Raw genomic sequence first — 6632 nt, forward strand, 5'->3', positions numbered from 1 at the left:
TTTCTTTCGCTGAAACCATAGTATCCATTACTCTAAAGTAAAAATTCTCGATCGAGCTATTCAAACATTGGGTCAAGCTCTCAAATGTCCAATACTCTCAGTCAAGCTATTAAAACACTCTCAGTCAAGCTCTAAAATGTCTTGCAGTCTGTGAAAATGTTGCATGTACACCACCAACGAGAAATTTAATAGGAAAAAATAGCTCGATCAATCCATAATTCATGGGCATTAAATAAATACAATAGAGACAATATTAGATGCATGGGTATTGAAGGCCTCCATGGCACTAGCCACTGCAGATCCAATTAAGTTCTTAAGCATGTTTAGTTCTAACAAACCTGGAATAGTGGTCTTCAAGACCTTGCTAACAACTACCTTGATAATGACAACCTTACACATTACTAATTTCACACACCTTTCAATCCAATTCACAATTGTGGGTTTCTTGTCTGCACATAAATTGCACAAAAATTACCCTATGAATAGCCAAAACAAATTTCAATAAACAAAAAAAATGGAAAAAAAAAGGCAATAACAAAAAGTGTTGTGAACTAAGAGTCCATAGAACAAGTGGAAATAGGGATGACCCAAAACCCGAATTTCAATCAGAATCATTGAGACTTGCATGGCCTAGAGAGACTTGCTAGAAACAATGATAACATCCATACAAGAAACTCCTTCTGAAGGAAATCTAAAACATTCTACATGCCCTTGGACACCATATTCATCCCCATGGCATCTCTAGTGGAACAACAAAACCTCATGTTATAATTGCTTCTTACAATTGCTCACTTGATTCATTGCGACCTAGAAAACCTACTGGTGTTGTTATTATATTCATAAGAACATCAGATCAACGAGAAAGATTCAATTTATATTACTCACAAAATGGTTACTTTCTCATATACAACAATATGATTCTCTTGAATAATTGATAGATTAAGCATATGTAGCATTAAGGGATTTTGGAGTGATAAAACTACTAGAGTGTATACACATGTTATCCAAAATGACAAAAAATAAATCTAATCACCATACCTATTGAATATTAGATACAAGAATTTTATTTATTGGGATGTTCCAAGTAAAAATTGAGTTGTGCAGCTCTCCTAGATGTGGGGAATTGAATGACAGGATCCCTAGTCATGCCATTTCTAAGAATAACACTTGTAGCACCACCAAAAAAAGAATGCCCTTACAACCTCTGTTGATGCTCGCCACCAAGTAACCCTCGGTAGTGGCCATGGGAACCATATTTTCAAAGCCATCGAGAATAAGAGGTTGTGCAACACCCACATGAATCTACACATACCCAATAAGTAGTTCATAATATTGGCCAAGGATGGATCCATAATCAAATCCATCCAAGGGAATCCCATCTACACATCTCCTAGTTTCCATCTCCAAATCCCTTCTTCTCACCAAAGCAACTCTCCTACAGTCTCCCCCAAGAGTCAATTCTAGGGAATAAGAAGCCACTTTTCCAGAACTCACAACAACTACAATATCTGTAGAAAATTTGTGATAAGTTAACCCGATAATGCAATATAAATCAAAGCAGAATACTATAACCTACTTCTACTATCATTTTTTGAAAGCTTAAAGATCAATTTAAACAATATAACCAAAAGAAGAAGAATCAATGGCAAAATACACATGAAAATACTTTGTGGAAAGTCTCAGATAAAAACCCCACACTATTGTATTATCATAAATGGTGGAAATACATAGGAATTATACAAAGCCTTAGCTCTCGCAGCTAGCCATCTCTCCGCACAATCCTCATAGATGCTCACAGACAATCTTGGCTTCTCTTCATCCTTCCTCTCTGCCATCCAAGCTCCTATTTCCTTGCGTTGTTCCTTGTGGATGATTAGCCTATTACCAAGTGGAAAAACAAGCCTTCAAAACTATGCAATCCTCAAGGATGAATCCTTGACTACATGCATGAGTTTTCTCCATGAGAAAACACATGCAACTGATAGTACACTATCCTTGAACATTATTCTCAATTGGGTCTTTCTCAGAATAGACATGCATGAGTTTTTGATGAGGGAATCTTCAGTTAACTGGAGTAGCACTAGTTAAGTGCATTAATGCATCAACTGAATGTTAACTCACTATTAGTTCCTCAAACAGTTTGGAACTAATTTAACTAGACTTAACTCAGTAAACTGAGTTAACTAATTACAACTCAAATATAACTCAATATTATCTCCTTAATTTAAGGGATAACTCTTGCATGACTTCAAAAAGACTTCTAACTTGAATTTCTCCAACCAATTAATTTAAAATAACTTAATTAGTTATTTCCAAGTAGTTGTTAAGACTGAATTCGATTTTAATTCACAATTTAATTCAAGGACAAATTAAATTGGAATATTCTTGTTGCCATATTTCAATACTCCCTCTCAACAAGAAATTGATTATCTGCCACCCTGATCCTTTCTCTATGGAACTCGAATTTACACTTTGACAATGCCTTTGTCAAAATGTCAGCATCTTGTTCCTCTGTCGAAATATACTACAGCAACATGATCCTCCTCGCTACACAGTCTTTGAGATGATGATACCGAATGTCGATGTGCTTGGACCTATCATGAAATACTAGATTCTCAGATAGTTTGATACAACTCTGGTTATCACAATAGGTCATAGTTGGATCCATCCTCTGATCAAACAAACCAACTAGGATTTTTCACATCCAGATGGCCTCACATGATGCCTGACTTGCAGCCATGTATTTTTCCTCTGTTGAGCTAAGTGCAACCGACCTCTGTTTCATGTTGTACAAAGAAACCACCACTGACCCAAGGTTGAAAATCCCTCCTGATGTGCTCTTCCGATCTGATGGACTCCCTGCCCAATCTACATCAGTGAAGCCCTATAGCTTCACTCCCTCTGTCCGTCTGTACCATAATCCATACTGAGATGTGCCTCTGACCTATCTCAATACATGCTTTTCCACCTTCCAAAACATCATGGTAGGCTAAACCATCGCTTGACTTAGTTGGTTCACCGCAAAGCACAAATCTAGTCCTGTGTTCATTAAGTACATCAATGAACCCACAAGCTGCCTATACACAGTAGCCTCTACCACTTCTCTTGAAGTAGCAACCTCCTTCCTCCAGTTACCTGCTAGAGGAGTCTGCATGGGCTTGCACTTCTCCATGTGGAATCTCCTGAGTATCTCATTGGCATACTTGCCCTTGAGACACAAACAACTCCCCATGCTTCTGCCACACTTCCATGCCAAGGAAGTAATACATCAGAACATGTCTTTCATCTCGAATTCTCTTGCAAGGTCCTCCTTGCAAGACACAATCAACTGATCATCACCAGTCAATATGAGATCATCAACATAAAGTACGATGATCAACAACTTACCTTTCACCACGATGTGGTACAAGTTCACATCCGCTTCACTCTTTGTGAAGCCCAACCCAGTGAAGTAGTTGTCTATCCTGGTGTACCAAGCACAAGGTGCTTACTTCAGCCCGTACAATGCTCTCTTGAGTCGGCACACATGTGACTCACGATCGAAGGTCTCAAAACCTTCTGGCTACTCTATGTACACCTCTTCCTCAATTCGGCCATTCAAGAATGCAGTCTTCACATCCATCTGATGGATCTTCCAACCCATCTATGCTGATAGTGCCAACATAGATCTGATAGATGAGTACCTTGCGACAGGAGAAAAGTCTCATCATAGTCAATCCCCTCAACCTTTGAAAAGCCATGGGAAATAAATCTTGCCTTATTCTTCTCCACACTACCATTTTCAGCTTGCTTTACCTTGTAAAGCCAACGGGAACTCACAACTGACTTGTTCTCCAATCTCGGAACCATGTCCCAAACACTGTTACGAACTATGGAGTCATACTCCTCCACCATAGCATCAACCTAAATTGGCTGCTGCATTGCTTCCTCAAAGGAAGATGGCTCAGTCTCAACACATTCCCAAGCAAGGGCTATGTATCCAGTGTACTCTCAGGTGACCTCCTCTATTTTTGCTGAGAAGATGGTGCTCCCACATTCTCTCTCGCATCCTCCAACAATTTATCATCTTCTCTTATGTGCTTCCATCCATCTCTGGAAGACTCTTCTTGAGTGCATGTCTCCACTCCTGGAACCTCTGCATGTAGCTACTCTGCATCAATCTGAGGCTCCTCCTCTGTAGGAACCAACAGTTCCTCCACATCCTGTAGTTGGAGCTCCCTCTCAAGGGAAACTCACATGGCCTTCTGCTAATCAAACTTGAGATCTCTGCAAACCACTGTCCTCCGACTGGTAGGCAAGTACACCCGATAGTTGTGAGGTGTATCAGAGTACCCCACAAATATCCCCAACTTTGCTGTCGGCTAAAGCTTCTTCTGTGCATCCTTTGTCACATGGAAATATATGGATGAGCCAAAGATCCTGAATTGACCCACATCTGGACTCTTACCGAAGAAAGATTCCTCTAGTGTCTTCATCCCAACTATGTGATGCAAGCTTCTATTCCGCAAATAGACCGCTATGTTGCATGCCTCAGCCCACAAGTGAAGTGGTAGGCCTTGGTCATGCAACATTTCTGGTGCTGCCCCTACAATAGTTTTGTTCTTCCTCTTGACTAGCCCATTCTGCTGTGGGTTATGAGGTGCCTTCAACTCTCATTTTATTCCTTCTGCTGCACAAAAGTCCTTAAACTCTTGAGAGACATATTCTCCACCATTGTCGCTTCTCAAGGCCTTGATCTTCTTCCCTGACTCTTTCTCGACTAAAGCTTTGAACTTGTGAAAGTTTGGTCCTTCTTCTGCATGAAATAAATCCAGCATTTAAGAGAATAGTCATCAATGAAAATAACATAATACCTTTGCTTCATTGTGGATGTCGTCGAGAATGGTCCACAAAAATCAGTATGAACTCGCTCTAAGATAGCCTCTACTCGACTGTCTCGATCATGAAAGGAAGACTTGGTGTACTTTCTCAAGGTACAACCTTTACATGTGTCAACTTGCTCAAGTTTACCTTTGGGAAGTCCTATAGATATATGTTGCATTATCTTCAAAGCCTCATGATGCAAATAGCCCAACCGCTTGGGCCACAACTTGCCAATGTCTTGGCTTTGCACCAATTCTGCTTTTGTACTCAATGTTGCACAATCATCTACCTCTATTTTATAAAGATTCTTCACCTGAATCCCTAACCTCTTGGTCTGACCCGTGGCTATGTGTCTTAGAAATGCCTTTCCTTTACTGAAGACAACATCATAGCCTTTTTCCTCCAACATTGCGACCGATACCAAGTTCTTCTTCAGTCCAGGCACATACATCACATCTGTCAAGGTGAGAGGAGCTCCATGATCCCACTGAAAAGTAATCGTGCCCACTCCTGAAACACTATACCTTCCGTCATCACCCATCTCTATGCGCATCTTGAGGTCTTTCTCCTCTAAGGCACTGAATAAATTTTTATCATTGGTCATGTGGAATGAGGCTATATTTTCAAGATACCAGACACAACCCATCATCGATGACACCATGCATGCAATGAGGGTAAAATCTATTTTGAACTGAGACCCTAATGTCTCACTTTTTGATCCTTCCGAGGATCCCTTCTTGGACTTATTTGATGGGAAATTATTCACATAATGTCCCATCTTGTGACAATTAAAGCATCTTACTTTAGACATGTCACCCTTCTTCCCTCCATGAGAAGAATTTGATTTGAAATGGGAAGCCTTCCCCTTCCCTTACCTTGCCTTACTTTCTAAGGCTAGATTTTCTTCATCATCATTCTTGGATGAAGAACCATCTCGTGTGCTCCTCCTGATATCCTCCTTTATAAGATCTGACCACAGTCATTCCTTATCCGGTAGTTTCTCCCTTCCATTCACAAATTCCTGATAGCTATTCCAACTCTTTGGAAGGCCAAGGAGAGCGAGGCTCACCATATCATCATTGGCAGTAGTTATTCCCACACTGCCAAGCTCATCTCTGCAAGTGGTGAGCTTGTTCAAAAATGTGGAAATAGTATCGCCCTTCTCCATCTTGATTCTTCGAAGCTTATCCTTGAGCGCCAATTTCCTCTGGTTGCTACTGTTCTGGTAGAGGTTCTTCAATGTCTTCCACATTGAAAATGGAGTATCCTTCCCATGGAGACTCGAGACAATATGGTCTCGAACTCCCTCAAGGATGATCTGTCTCGCCTTAGCCACACACTTATTCCACTCAGCCAACTCTTGTGCATTAGTTGAAGTTGGCTTTGGTATTTCTTGATCAGTGAATTCCTTTAAGCCATTGTCTTCTAATACAACATCCATTCTATCTTTCCATGCTATGTAATTCGAGCTACCTTCCAAGGCATACTCGAGTCTCAAGCCATAGAATGCCATTGGCCAACCTTGAAGTATGATATGAATTTGATTTACACTTGCAACCCCGAACTTCAAACTTCGAATTCTCTTCATAGTATATTGTTCACAACTCTAATACCATGTAGAAAATATGTGATAGGTTAACCCGATAATGCAATATAAATCAAATCGGAATATTATAACCTACTTCTACTATCAGTTTGCAGAATCTTAAAAATCAATATGAACAATATAACCAGAAGAAGAAGAATCAATGGCACAATACACATGAAAA

The 6632-nt window shown here is 40.1% G+C and overlaps 1 pseudogene; it reads right to left on the minus strand.

The window, feature by feature from the left end:
• Positions 1-228: 228 nt before the first annotated feature.
• Positions 229-1835, minus strand: LOC149154867 (3-hydroxy-3-methylglutaryl coenzyme A reductase 1-like; annotated as a pseudogene).
• Positions 1836-6632: the final 4797 nt, after the last annotated feature.

Source organism: Pinus tabuliformis, chromosome 9 (assembly GCF_031772625.1).
Source record: "Pinus tabuliformis cultivar Carrire ecotype Pingquan chromosome 9, CPIR1, whole genome shotgun sequence".
In the NCBI taxonomy this organism is placed as follows: domain Eukaryota; kingdom Viridiplantae; phylum Streptophyta; class Pinopsida; order Pinales; family Pinaceae; genus Pinus; species Pinus tabuliformis.